The sequence below is a fragment of the Aphelocoma coerulescens genome, chromosome 5, assembly GCF_041296385.1.
Source record: "Aphelocoma coerulescens isolate FSJ_1873_10779 chromosome 5, UR_Acoe_1.0, whole genome shotgun sequence".
NCBI classification, from domain to species: Eukaryota; Metazoa; Chordata; class Aves; order Passeriformes; family Corvidae; genus Aphelocoma; species Aphelocoma coerulescens.
In genome coordinates, this window is record NC_091019.1 from 60,484,437 (window position 1) to 60,499,768 (window position 15,332).

Below are 15,332 nucleotides of genomic sequence, written 5' to 3' on the forward strand. Positions count from 1 at the left end.
GAGAGAACTTGCCAGTCTCCCTGCCCAAGCCTGACACGAGGCCCTGATTCCCTGGCTCACAGGGAGGATGCTGAATAAATAGGGAATTCTCGCTCCATCACCTGAGCAATGAGGCTTCCCAGCAGGCTGAGCAATTGCTCTTAATCCTGACATACCAAGCCAATTGCTAACCATCCCTTGCCAGGAAAGTTTTGTTAACATTGCACATTTGGGATGCTGGATAATCACATATTCTCTCTCTCTCTTTTATTCCCTCTTTCGCTTATCCATGTCAATATTTCATTGAGTTAAAGTAGTTACTCTATTCTCCTTCACCTTTTCCCCACTGCCGCCAGTATGATTTTACTAAAATTATTTATTTGTTTATTCCAGTAAATTTTCCCCCCACTCTGAAGCCAGACAAGGAGGAGAAAAGTTTCATTTAGAAAGATTTGAAATTCCTGAAATAGATGACAGCTGAGAAAAGACTGGCATGTTAAATCATTCAACTTCACAAACACCCTACTCTCATTTAGGCTTGACAGATGTAAATGCCAGCCAGGTACTACCTACCAGTAATTCTATCTTTACTTAAATTAAGCAAGTACATAATACAAAATCCTTTTCATATATGTTAGCCATCTGCAGAAGAGTGGATCTCTAGCTGCTTTTTCCCCTCAGTTTTTCATTTATGTCATGTACAGTGGTGGGAGGACAGGCTTAACACTTTCTTCAGGTTAAATAACTAAGAGATCATCAAATGCTCCTAAATCATGTCACAAGTTCTGCTAGTGTCCTGTCCTGAATAACATATATTTTTTATGCAACCATGAATCAAAAATACTGACTAGGCCTGCAGTAACCAGAGTGATGAGATCGCAGGATAAGGCCAATCTATAGGAAAGCCAGTCTTCACAAATGTACACAGTACAAAAATGCCTACCAGACAAAATAAGAAACTGAAGGATTTTATCCATTTAGAAACCAGGCAGAACACACATTCAATGCCAGATTGAAATTCAGACTGAACAGGAGGCTTCAAACCAATTGCCAAGTCCACCAAGAAGCAACACCTTCTGCTCCACATAGCAGACTCCTGGTTATATTGGCAGGTGCAGAGAGATCTGCTTTGGGCATGGCACTGAGGTCGTGGCGCCAGTTTACTGAAGGTCACTCTGAACAAAATATACTCCAGAGACTTGGCTTATCTCAGCTGAAAATTGCAGGGGGTGGAAGGATGGGATGGTGATAGGCTTCAAATAAAAAGATCCTTATGTCTGAGGTTTTTCACTAAAATAAGATTTTCTATCAGGAGAATTCCCAGCTGCAGTCTGAGACCCAGCAACTGCCCCTTGCTCACAAGGTGATTCACTCAAACAAGAGGCTTACAGACCATGGTATTTTCTTGTTCAGTGTGTAAATGCCAAGCAAATACTCAGTCAAAACTGGTTGTTTTAGAGGTGGGAAATTGGATTATTGCAGTGCTCACCTCTTTGTGGATGATGCCTTGCACTGGGAGGAGGGAGTGGGAGCTTGAGAATAAGGCCTTACACTGGGAAGAGGGAACAGACTCTCTTCTCATTTTTATACCATCCAGGCAAATGAACTGTCAAAAATACAGGGACAAGGGATTCAACAGTGAAAAAACAGGCAGAACTTTCTGTCTGACGCGAGGGGCTCCTGCCACTGAGACAGTCCCCACACCTAAGGAGGAAACCTTGGACATCCACCCTGAGGGCCCCAGGATTTGTCTGGAACTGAGCCCTTCTGTGCCAGGCACTGTGCAGCTTATAGCATGCACAAAACCAACCCATATCCCAAAATACTTGTGCCTAAGATACTGCCATTAAGTAATTAAGTAGCAAGAGGGGGGAAGACAAAGACAGGTCAGTATCCTGGGTTTGCTGCCTGCAGTGAGACGGCCCTAACCAGCCACCCTCACACCAAAACCTTTATCTCCCACCTCTGTCCCTTCTTCAGCCCCATGTGCCAGGTGAAACCAGTTAGCCTGTTTAAGGCAGACAAAGAGACCCTTTCCCCATCATATCAGATCACTCAAAGTGATTGGGAGAGAAAGAACAGATCCCCAGGTCTGCACCCAATTGTCATTCTGATTCTCCCTGTATAACCTCCTCTGGAAAAAAAAAATCTTGGGATTTGGCATAGGTAAATGCTCCCTTAAAAAAAGCCAAGGACCTCAGGGTAAGTCCTAGGGATGACAGAAGCTTGTGACATATATAAGTGGGCAGATCCAACTCCCTGTCTTTAGCTCTATCTGCAGTGGTGCAGTTTTAATAGAATTGTTCAAGCTCCTTCTCAAGGCATACGCTGACAAGAGCTGAGTTCAACTCCTGTTAATTAGATCACTCACTGGTGGAATGTCCCAAGGTTTCAGACATCTCCCCAGAAACTTTAGGAAGAAAATAAGACACTTGCTTTCTCCACTTTCTTGTTAATTCAAATCAGTCACTCGCTTTTCTGAGGTGGCTCAGCTCTGCTGCTCTGTGGGTAAGAGAAACTATTGCAAAGGGACAGAAAGAGGCTTGATGTGTCCTGAGAACTGCAGGTAGTTTGCACACTGCCAAGCACAGCCAAAAACCTTGGGGGCAGCTATTGGGAGGACAGCAGGTTTATGCCTACAGCAAGCTGTGGCAGCTCCATCCCAGGAGCCTCAGAGATGCCAAGACTGAGCCAATACAAAAATCTGCTCAAGAGAAATGTATCTCAGAGCAGCAGCTCCTGTGCTGTGAGCTCCACAGGGGCAAGTAGAGAAGCAACCAAGTCCAAAATCCCCTGCACCACCCATCCAAATGTCCTGCTGGGACAGATCCTGAGGATGTGTAATCTCTGGTGAATTGCTGAGAGTCTTCTGCCTGTATGGCCCCTTGTGAGACCTCCTGATATTCATCCCAGCCCAGGAGGTGCTTGTATACTGGTAAGGTCAAGACTAGGGCTAGCAGGAGTAGGGCCACACAGTATCTAGTAAAATTACGGCTGTAGCAAGTAAGAGCAAATGTTAGTGTGCTAGACACTGTACATAAACAATAAAAAATTCTGAATATATTGGTTGTAAAACTGTATATAGGACATTAAATACCTAGAATACCAAATTCTGCACTAGAGTTCCCCTTAGACTGCTGAACTGTGTCAGCTTCACTGTGTTTCAGACACACTCAGATGCGAGCTCAGGCTGGGATGTTTCCCTCCTACTTGGCAGTGCAGCCTATCCTCCGGGAAGAGTTCAGAGAGAGGTATTCCTCACTGCAGGGAAAACAGCAGTGCGTTTTAAACCTACCTCTAAATAACCCTGACAGTCTTTCTGAAAAAAAGGATTTGGTTTTCTTTGGCAGCAATGTCTGCTGCACACCCAGATGCTTTCTGTGCCCACCCCAGCGGGCTCAGCCCAGCCCAAAATCTGTCAGGGTCTCTGACAGAAGCAAACACCAAAGAACAGCCCTTCACTTCTCCTGGAGATGCACAGAAAAATCCCTTCCTCTCTGTGATGCAGATTCCAGTTCTCTCCACACCTTTCACACACCCTCCTCTCCACTACTGTCCCTGAGCTCAACTGCCACCAAATCTGACTGATGAAAGGTGGCAGCTCTATTATATTAATTCCCTCCAGAAAACAGGAAAAAAAGCCTCACATGCTTTTCATATCAAACACAACACATTTCAGAGTTTCTCTGCATGCTATGGCTTCTCTTCTGCATGAAACGTGGCTGTCAAGGGGAGTGCTCCCCAGACTGGGGGATGCTCCTGTCAAACAAATGGCAGATTTTCATTTATTGCTATTTGCATATTAGGCATACATGCAAGATTAAGCATGCTCATACTATCTTTGGCTGATCCAGTATGATAGCTGCCTGCAGCTGCTCCAGTCTTAATGGACCCAAGCCCTACCTGGGTGGCCTGAAAGATGTGTTTGTAGAAGACAGCCTTAGTGCTCCAGTACATGAACTCACACCAAAACTGCAGTCTTAAGAGAAAATTAACAAAAGCCATACCCCTAAGTTTTCCCAAAGTAGGAACCTTTTATATACAAATTGCTACGCTGCATAAACTCAAATTAAAACACCTCCTGTAACTGCAACTTCATTTTAATGACAGCCTGCTTTCATCCTCATAATCCACTGCCCATCATACCACTATGGATGGCTTTTACAGCTTAAACACCATCTTGATATCAGGTACTTGCACCAACCCATGAAGAGTGTCTCCACATCACAGTAATTCCCAACAAACATCGTTATTTGATCACCTGTATCTCTGGTCTTTTTCTTTAGTTCCCTTTTACAAAGCCTGAGCTGTGGTTTGTCCCAATACTGTGCCCTGAGTGTTGGCAAAACCCCCTCACTATGAGATTAACCACGAGGAAAGGAGCTGGACCAGAAAACCCATTTTGCCTGATAAAAAGTTATTTACTGACAACCTTCACAATTTATTCAAGCCAAAACACTCTGAGGGAGACAATTGTCTCTAGTGTCTTTAGGATTTAGTGCTCTCCCCACACTACGTTTTCTTCCTAAGCAAGGCAGCTCACTCACCCCTCTGCACTAGACTGGATCTTTCTTGGAGGGCACCCTCAAGCTCAGAGCCATCTTTTCAGCATCTTCCCCAAGTTTCTGACCAGGCCCTCTGTCTCCAGAACAAGCTCAGCCCCAGCAGAAGCAAAGCAAACGTCCCCAGGACACCCAACCCATGTCAGAAAACTGGCCCGGGCAGCCAGCTTTATAATGAGCACAAATCAGTCAGAAAAGCTGAAAACACTTGACTGTTGTCTTCTCCACCCGTGTATAAAGGAAGGAGCAAAGCTCCCAGACTCTGGTCGCAGCCTGAGGACTCGAAGGCACAGTGGGTCCCAGACGAGCCCCAGCGAACACAAGGCAGCAGGATACGGAAACTTCCCTTGGCAGCCAGACATGCCTTTTACAAAAGCAGGGGAACTAACTGCATTTTGCCACTCCTCAGTTTTGGGCCAGCTCCCAAAGGCTCTTTGTGCCGTGCCGGGTGGAGGAAGCCGACCACCCCGAGGAACAAAGGGCTGGGGGACAGCCCCAGCTTCGGGCTGGTGCCGCTCTCCTTGGCAGCAGACTCTTCCCTGAAAATCCCTACCAAGCCTTTTCCTTTAACACTTTGTCCAAAATCCTCTGCAGTTTAGGGACTGCACACCATTCAATGGCCTTGGAGCCAGACCCTCCTTTGCATTACTCTACTGGCCACAGCAGTAGGGAATGGCTTTACAGCAGCTCCTGGGAAACTGAGAGGAAAAGCAATGGGTGGCCAGACACGCATCACCTCCTTCGCACAGTTTTCTGGTGCAGGGTCCAGCCCTGCTGCTGGATGTAGGAGTCAGACTCTGACAGAAGAGGATTATTTTGAAATCTAACAATGAAAGACTGTTCTTATTACAAAGTGAAAAAGAGTGTGAGAGAGGGAAAGCCCCTTCTGCAGTAGTTTCTCAGACACGAGAGAGAATATGAACAGGTTTTGCAGGAGGAAAAGGGGAATTGGGGTCACCCCGTTACTCTCATACAATACTTCGCCGTGCTGCACATTTAAAGAGTGATTAAAGTGGATGCACATGCAGACATGCACATTTATTCGGCACTGCTCCTTGGGGCACTGCAGCCACAAGTCCCACAGAGGGGTGTCTCTCCCTCCCAGCACGGCCCCCACACCCAGATGGTCTGGTCTGGGGAGCTTCACAGGTCCCCAAGCACACAGGAAAATAGGGCTCACCAAAATGAGCACTCTCTCTCTGTGTCAGACCATATCTCTACCTTCCTCTCCTCAGCACAGCAACACCTCCCAGCCCACCAAAGTGGTCCTTTGAGTGTGTCAATGAGACCAAAAACCTAGAGTAGGGCAAGGGGAACTCATTAAGTTGTTTTTACAGCAAGGAAACACCCTTGTAAGTAATTTCTTTGACTGGCCAAAATGGCCAGTCGAAGAACAGCCTTCAAGAGTTACCCATGTCTGCTGGTCTCAAAGGAGTGAGAAAATCTCAAAGCTTTTGGATGACAAACTGGAGCATAACTGGAACATCTGCATCTAAGCTGAGCACAGGAGGCAGTGTGGGTGCACAGAGGACATGGAAGCACTTGGGGACAAATGCTTTCTGCCACAGCTCCAGCACTGCTGTACAACACAGACACTCCTGCTCCCTGGCTCCTCCATCCCGGCTCGCTGTGGCAGGGCAATGTGTGCACGGTGCATTGCTGGAAGCTGGGAGTGACTTCAGCTGGGGCAGGTGCTCACATGAATTTACTGGTTCAGGAAACTCATCTGCCAGTGGGTCTACTGAAGAAGAAGCTATCACACACCCAGGTCATCCAAACCCCTTTGCCAGGCCACTGCAGCACCACCTGTCCTACCAAACCCAAATCTAAAAACCATGGAAAAATTTTTGTTGACTGCCACAGAAGCAGGAGGCCAGTAGTCATGCACTATGGCCAGTGCACTTTGCATTTGGGAGGTCATTTCCTTGCTCCTGGGGAGATGTGGCTCCGCTGGGGACGGGGATTTTCTCCCTGTCACCCTCCTGTCTCAGGCCACACAGCCACACCAGGCAGTGGTAACGGAGGGGTGAGACTTTGCAGAACTCTTTGGGAAACCTGGATCTGATATACTCAGTGTACCCACTCTGTTTTCTATGTTAGGTGCCTGGCATTAGTCTGTATTAGGAGTAGCAGTTCAGCTGCTGACTTGGAAGAAGTGGGGAAGACCAGGATGGTGGTTTTTCCACAGCTGAGAGATCCCTCTTGCATGAGGAATTTCCACTCTCTTGCTCTATTAGTAGCAGTAGGAGTGAGTGTTGGGGCAAACCTGTTATCACATTACAGCCTGAAGTGCCTGTGCTCCACTCCCAGCTCTCCCCCCGGATGAGAAGTGTAAACACCTCTCCCTCACACCCGAGCCCCGGCACAGGGAGACCGGCAGCTCCACCATGGAGGTGGCCAAGGAGACAGTGCAGCAGGGTTTGGGTTTCCTGCCAAGGCAGTGTAGGGACAATCCAGCATATTGAAAAATGATCTGAGGGCCTGTGCTTTGAACTCCCCCTTCTCTGTCTCTATCAACTCATTCCTCATCCAGCTGCTACGAAAATACTCCTGGAGTGCTCAGAGGTTATGTACTATGACTTGGCCGTTTGCCAATTCAGTGAGGCTCTTTTTTTAATATTAAGGCCTTAAAACTTCTGATAGAACTGAGTCCTACAGCACAAACCTTCATTGCTGCAGCTTAGCTGCCAAAACATTGCATCATCCCTCACAATAGCCTGGCACCAGCTAAAGAAATACAGCATCTTCTCCTTGTGCTCAGCTCAGAGCACAGATGTCAAAGTCATCGATGGCTGGAGCTGCTTGGAGATTTTGGGATGAGACTAAAGTTTCGTCAAAATATTTGAGCTCCCTGGAACAGGGAATTGTTTTATTCAAAGCCTCTCCAGTCTGATAAACAGCTTGGTGCAAGGCAGAGGTTTCCCATAGGTCAGCAATGAGAACTGGGACCAGTTCAAAAGCAGGTGATGAATGCAGGCAAAAGTGCAGGGCCCCAAACAGCTGTATAATGTCATTGCAATGTTGGCCACCATCCTGATAACAAAGCTGCTTTCACTGAGCAGCTGCATGGTCTAGGGACATCCTCTTTGCCAGAAAAATGGAAATATTTACTAATGTTCATAGTGAGATCAAAAGCAGACATACAGAAACCAACATTTCTGGCCAAAGAGACAGCCTAGTTTGCAGACAACTGTCTTCACAATCTCAGATCCAACTCTCTGTCTCCAGTTTCCTTGCATTCCCTACATCCTCACTCAGACATCTCACCTTCATGAGGATTAATTTTCCTTTGGCTTCCATGCTACTCTTCTGACCTTTTTCCACTCATACCTCTCTCACAATCTCTCTGAAGATCCTCCTCACCTCCCCTGTCTCCTGATGAGAGCACCCTGCTCTCGACGCTGCCTCCTCCCATCTCTTCCAAGACCACTCCCATCCCAGACACAACTTCAGCCAACCCCTACATGCAGGTGGCTCCTGGCTCAACCCTGACTCCAGACTGCTCAAACAAAGCCATGCACTGTCCTTCAGCTGTGAGCTTAGACCACGTCACTGAGACAGACTTGAGCCTCCCTCTTCTTTCCACAGCAGAGCCAGCAAGGTCACCCTTCCAGGGGCATTTCCAATGATAGATTTACCCGGGATCAGCACTGCCAAGCTGAACCTTCCAGGTTCAGTCCTAATAATGCTACTCAGGCATGGCCTTTACTGCCATTCTGAACAGCCAAGAACCTGGCCAAATTCTTATTTTCTCAGTTACTGCAGCATCATCTCTTCTGTCACTCACAAATGCACTCCTTTCCCCTTCATAGCCACTTTGAATGCTGCCACAGAGACCCACAATTTGCATCTCTGTGCCCTCAGAAACTCACCCCCGAGCACCAACCCCAACACAGTCCACTTTTTTTTCTTTTCCACCCATTCTCCCCACTACCTTTTATCCTTGGGCCAAGAGACCACCTCCTGAGAGCTCAGCCTGAGATACAATCTTCCATAGCCACACTTTCAGACAGGTACCCTGATGCTTTACACCTCTGAGCTGATCCTTCAAGTTCCCCTTTGCTACAACACCTCCAAGAATCGGGATGCTTCGTAAGCTTCTGCTAAGGTGCCACCACAGCTTACTCTGCTGGCTGGCATCATGGCAGTGATTCTTTCTGCTGCCTCATCTGTCTGTCCCCACCTGCTGTTGCTAACCCTGTATTTAGACTGCAAACTCTGAGCTACACCACCAAGTCCTGACTGAGTTATGAAAAACGACTGATAATAACAACATCATAAACCTACCCTGACTACTGGACTTAGTTCCATTTTTTGAAAAAGCTTTAAGGCATCTTGTATTTTATCAGTTCCATTCACTCCCTAAAGCACTTCATCCTGAGCACACTACTGTTGCCCATTGCTCTGGTCCCAGTGCAGCTTCCTGGAGCCCACTAGCAGTGGTGTCACAGTAGAAACTGTGGCCATACCCATCTGCACTGCACTCAAAGCGTGGAGAGGCAAAGATTCTGTATCCTGTTAGCAGTTCCCAAGTATCCAGAAAGTTCCTACATGGGAATCCAGCCAGCTGCCTTGTCCTGCTTGAGAAAGGTGTTATTGTCCTACAGCTAAAGTAATGTTTTATGGGCTTTGATGGTGTGCTGGGCATGGAGTTCCATGAGTCACCACACTTGCACGGTTGTCATTCCCGGGCAGGAACTCATTCAGACACTGCTTTAGGCTGTGTCCAAAACACTGGTGCTCATATTTATGATGCACAGTGTGTTAGTACCACAACATCAGGCATTCTTCAGTGCACACAGAATTGAGCAGAGACCAAGCTCTAAACAGATTTTTTTAGGGTTGGCACTAGATTCGATTTTCATCTTGCCAAGCTGTCCAAGCTCAGGATTGGCCAGTGACTGTCTCTCATTTTGGGGCCAGGAAGGCCAGAGGTAGCTGTTTGTTCTGTTTTTCATGGCCAAGCCAGCTGCTTCCTGCTCCATACACCCACCATCAGACATTGTCAGTTTGGTTTCTGTGGGACCCACAGTGGCAGGAATTGGTCTGGAGGATCACTGGGGATGGTTGTAAGTGCTACACTGTGGATCCCTGCTCCTCACAGGACCAAACCAGCAAGCACTGCAGTGCAGAACTGCACCAGGCAGAGCATTTTTCCCACTGAGCAGGTCCCGGACCTGAGCATGACCCATCTATCCCACTTCCAGGACCAGGCTAATGTTGCTGTGCAGCCCTGTGCCAAACAGCCCTGTCATCTTGCTCAAAGGCACCTGGTGAGTTCTGTTTGTCTGATGCCGACGTGCTCTCAGCCGTGATCCTGCCTGGAAGCACTTTCAATGCCATCAGTCAGACAAGAAAATATGAATTTGGGTCACCTCTGCCTACAGGTTTTTTTTTCCCATTCCAAATGCCCTTCTTCTCTCCCTCTCTCAGTCTCAGGGACTCTTCCTCCTTGTTATTTTAGCAGGACAGGGAGTGCTGGAGCTGCCAAGCTGGGTACGTACCTTGGCTACATCCTGACCTTGTGTTGGAATGAAACTTATTTATTCAACTTCCTACAACACCCATGTTTCCACCAGAAAAAGCCATCCAGATGTGGAAAATTGATTTACAAGTCCAAAAACCAAGTTTATTTCCTGTGCAGGGTAGTCTGCCTTAGCTCTAACAGGGGTGCCTTCTAGACCACAACAGGATGACAGTAAAAGTTGTGCCCTCAGAGTGGCCAGCAACCACCACCTCCAGCAAATCAACACAGACTTGTACCAAAAATAAATAAATAAATGCTGCCAAAAGACACATTAACCTGCTTCTAATTGGGAGAGCTGCAGAATGGAAAAAACTTGTGAGAAGCATTAGAAGTAGAACAAGGCAGAACAAATGCCTTCCCCAGACATACTTTGGGAATAATTCTGTTAATAAGGAACCCATGTCATTGTACAAGATTAGAGTCTCTGTCATATTGCTCCCCAGCACCTGATGGACAGAACAGCAAAAGGCCTCCTGTATAAGCAACAACTCTGCCCAGACCATTTTTAGATCACAAACTTGTTGCTGCTTCTGAGCCTATATTTCAAAGCAGCCAGGAAAAACAAGGTTCACTCAAATGTACATGAAGAGAAGGTAAACTGCCTAGGAAGCCAAAAAATAAAGTCCAGGCAAAGGAAAATATTTTATGAGTTTTCTTGTAAAAAGAAGCTTGCATGGATGGAGGAAACAATCTGGTATTTAGCCGAAAGGCAGCACCAGATAAATGAAAGTGTCCCATAAAGACATCACCCAGAGAGAAACTGGACTACAGAAGACTGATAAATCACGTCAGAGAAATGAGCTGGGGTGCAAACAAACAGGCAGGGTCACTGAAAGGAGAACAGCATTTGAGTGTGAAAGAAAAAGGCCCTGCATTCCTCAGACTTCCAGACAAGAGCAGGGTGTGCAGGCAGCTCAGAAGCAGAGGAGATGACTCAGGGTCACTAAGAGCAGGGCCCACATGCATTTCCATATCTGAGGAAAACTCACTGCTGTAATCAAAGGGACCCAAAATCTGACAGTGACAACCTGGTGGGTGTGCAAAGAGCATCCTTCAGGTTTCACAGTAAACACACAAAGAAAGCATTGCACAAGAGCCTTCATCCAACTACTGCTCAGAAACCACCCACAGCTGGCATCATGGCTTCTCCGCCAGGACAGACTGAGATGACCCCTTCATAAAATATTGTCAACATGCATCAGCAGTTGTTCCGATTGCCTGAGGCCTTCTGCAAACACATAAGGCTGGACAAAGCATGCAAGGTAGATCTCCAACCTCCCACCCGTACACCAATACTCCATCTAATGCTTTCTGCCACATCTAGATAACATCTCTCCTCTATCAGGTTTTGCCAGTGTTTCCCTCTTTTTGCTGGAAAGGGGAGGAAGTCCAGCCTGTCCCCACTGCTCTGAAGCTGACTTTCAGAAATACAATAGTTTTGTCTCGAATCTCCTCGATGTATTATATCAATTCACCTCCACTGCCGTAAACCACGTGAATAGACCTCGGTGTGTAGGAGACAGACGAATACAGAAGGAGCAATTCTCAGGCTATGAAAGGAAAAGGGTTGGAAAGCTCCCAAAAAAAGGTCTCATGCAGGTCAGTACAGGAGGCTCAGCTCTGCACCATTGTGGGAGGAAGTGGCTTCATGTTACTGGTAGGTGAGGTGTGTGAAAGAGCAATGAAATGCTTCAGTTGTGGGACACTTCAGGTTACACTTGGACGTTTCACGTCGCACCTAAAGTAGCACACGTCAGAAGTGACATTTGCAATGGCAGTAATGCCACTGAGCTGCTGCAACAAAAGCACAGGATTTTATTACACAGGGTTTTATGAAGCTCTCGCTTACAGAGAGGCCCCTTTACGCCTGTCTGGCACTGGAGAATGGCCTTACAGTGGGCACAAACAACATCACATTCATCTTCGTGCCCTCCACACTGGCAGAGGGCTGCAAAGGGGCCCTGTAGTAAAAATAAAACCTCAGTCCAACCTGTTCTCTTAAGGAATTATATAGCCTATATCACCACAGTACATATTTCTTCCATCAAAAACTAGGTTCAGAGGATGGTTTCACAAGAAACAAAACTTTAGTATGTATAAGCTATAAGATGCTATTTCAGTTTTCTCATTGGGTCATCATAAAAATTTCCATCCCATTATGCAGCTTTGCTTTGTTAGCATTTTTTTAACATTGCTGATGAATTCATAGAGCACCTTCCAGATGTGCTGTTTGGTTTTTCAGTTTAGGGATATTATCATAGGTGGACTCTTCCAGCTGAACTTGTTTTTCTCCAAATTCAGAGAAATAAACTATATATGCATATATATAAAGAAATGCAGTAGTTTTCCCAGAGCTGAGGGCATCTCAGATCTAGGTTACTGCTGAAAAATTAGTCATATTCATTCACAGCCAATTTCTGCTTTCCCAGAAACTTCTGTGGGAGCCCAATCTTTTGCCACCAACCCCAAACTGCCCGTCCTTCCAGGCAGCACAGTCTGTTTATGGGTAAGCCATATTGCTGCAGGCAGAGAAAATGTTTTTAGTGTAGCTCCACCTCCCTCCACGCACTCCTGCACCCCCAGCAATGCTGCTGCCAGACTCTGCCTTCAGATCCGTGAGGATACCAGGAGCAGGACGGGGCGCCGAGCGTCTGGCTCGCAGGCAGAGCCCCAAAGGCCGCAGGTTTACACCAACACTTGGCAGCATGTGGTCAGGAATTAGGTTAGCATTGATTGGGGCAGGCTGGCGGGAGCATCCTTTGCTTTACCCATAGACAGGCCAGTCACATGAGGAACAGCTGGAGTGCACACAGAGCCTTCTTTAATTAAAGTGCTACTCGCCATTTTTCTGGCAGCGCTCCCAGAAAAGCAATAAAATGGCAGCAGAGAAAACAAATACAACATAACACACTTCCACTCTCCTTTACATTCCCAAGTCCCCCTTCTCCCCCAAGCCTAATGTCCTCACTTTTTCTTTTTTTGATTTTTAAAAATTTTTATTTCGGTTAATAATCCTTCCTCATTTGTGACAAGCTAGGAAAGGAAAAGGTCAAGAGGGAAGAAAAAAAGGGTCAGGAGAATTGAAGCAGCCATTCACTGCCATTCATGATTAAACATGGGGAACAATGTACCTGCTTATTAGGACATCTCCCGCTCCAAGAGAACATCTGCAGAGCGCACACACCTTTTCCGGAGACGTGAGCACACACCGGCACCTCACGGGAACATCACAGCACTCATGTGCCAGTCGTTATGGAAACATTTTCCTTTCCCCCCCTCTCTCCCTGAGATCTACTGCTTAAACAAGCTTGTCAACACACCAATAGCTGCTGTCTTTTCCCAAATTAGCCAAAGTTTGTTGTGTTTCTCCAACCTGTGCTTCCCACCAGAGGAGCCCAAGGAGGCAGGAGCAGCGCCTGCCCTGCAGTGCACGGACATTTGACAGATGGATCTGTTCCCAATGAGAAACCTGTGCAGGGATAATAATAGCCACAATGCTATTTTTGTTGTTGCTGTTGTATTATTAGGCTCTCTTCAGCACAGGGCACGGAAAGAAAAACACAGGGACACACAGAACAAAAATGTGAAACCAAAGACAGGTACACGTTGCTCCCACGGTAGAGGAAATGCATAATCATCTTCTGAACAGGAGCAAGGTTATCAGGGACAGAGGTGCTGGAACACAGTGGGTGTTTGACTCCAGGAAAGCACCTTGGAGTTAAGAGAAATCAGGAGCTAACCCAGTTCATGAAGTTTAACTGGAGTGCGGTGGGACATGGGGTGTGAGAGCCAATCCTCTCCGAATGTGAGGAGGGAAGCTGGACCTAAATGAAAAACCAGTCCCAAATCCTCAAGCCCAAAGCCCACAGTGGAGCTGATCTGAAACAGAGAACGTCAGAAATCTGGATTTGAGGGTTTCAGCTTGAGCCCATCTCTGTGTCTGAGATTTACAGTTTGACATGTTTATATTGAAACAAGATGTCTATAAATACAGTATATTTGTCTCCCAGTATATTCTAAGGAGAGGAATGTTTAAAAGCACTCAGCAGGGGACTAGCCCAGCTCCCAGTGAATTTAATTATAAACTCTCCCTGCTTTTGCTCCAACTAGTTTAGGCTGGGAGTAGTTAGACTGCTTTTGAAAATCCCGCTTTATTTTTGAATAACTGCAAATCATTTATATTTATATAGCTGGATGTGCATCATAAGAACATACAAAAGAACGTATTTTTATTAGCACAAATCAGAAATTTTCCATGCAGAACTTTTTTAATTTAGGGGGTAAGGAAGAGAGGACAAAAATAATTTGGTGCATAGTGGAAAAAATAGCAATTTTGACAAAGCAAATTGATACTGTGAATAACCAAAGAAATTATTTCACTTAATATCAGTTGGCCTGAACCATCACCTCTCAGAACCGCTGGCATAGCCTCAGGTGCTGTGGATGGAGGGATGGACTTATTCTCTGCCACAGGCTGGGATTTCTGGCCAGACCACATGCCCAGTCATACACAAGTCTCATTACTGCTTTAAAAGCAGCTTGGTATTATTTCTGAATAAAAGCAACACTGCTATTAACTTATTGGGCAACACTGGCCTACTTTAGAGTTTTATCAGATCTGTCTGATGATCCTTGGCAGGGACAAGAACCTCTTGCAAAATTTTATCTGTGGCCATGTAATCCTGTGTGATTATTTTTCTCATTGTCTGAGCAGAATTATTTTGTCTCATAAGCATTTCTGGCATTTCACTCTGCACAGAATGAACCAGTTTTAAAAATGGAAAAATATGGAAGGCAAAAAAGCTATTGTTGATGTACAGAGGCTCTAATTATAATACTTTACATTTGGAGAAAACTATTTTTCATTAACTGAACAGGTAGTAGTATACAATGGTGATTAAGTTTAATGGAGCTGAGATCAAGGTGGGGAAGATAAAGTTACAACTGAGAATCCACTTTAAGTGCAAAGCCAGTTTCTGTTTGGAGAAGCGTTTGACAGAAAACTGCACTGCTTCTGACTAAATGAGGCTTAAATAGGTATAATTTTGCATGTATTAAAATTAAGATTCCTTTAGGTATAAACTATTAAAGTTTCCACACAATTACCACTCTTGAGGAGCAGCAGAGAGCACACACCATAAAGAAAATGCAACTTTTTGATTTAATAAATGAGACCAAACACATGCTTTTCTACTGGGAGAAGGAAATAGAGCCATCAATGAGCCAGGTTTAGCCAAAATAACTGAAAAAACTTCAAAACCATT

General features: G+C 46.0%; 1 long non-coding RNA gene across 1 annotated transcript in view; it reads right to left on the reverse strand.

Annotated features, from left to right (window-relative positions):
- Positions 1-15,332, reverse strand: part of LOC138111919 (uncharacterized) — a 52,870-nt gene that overhangs the window by 24,335 nt on the left and 13,203 nt on the right. The gene's annotated exons all lie outside the window — the stretch shown is intronic.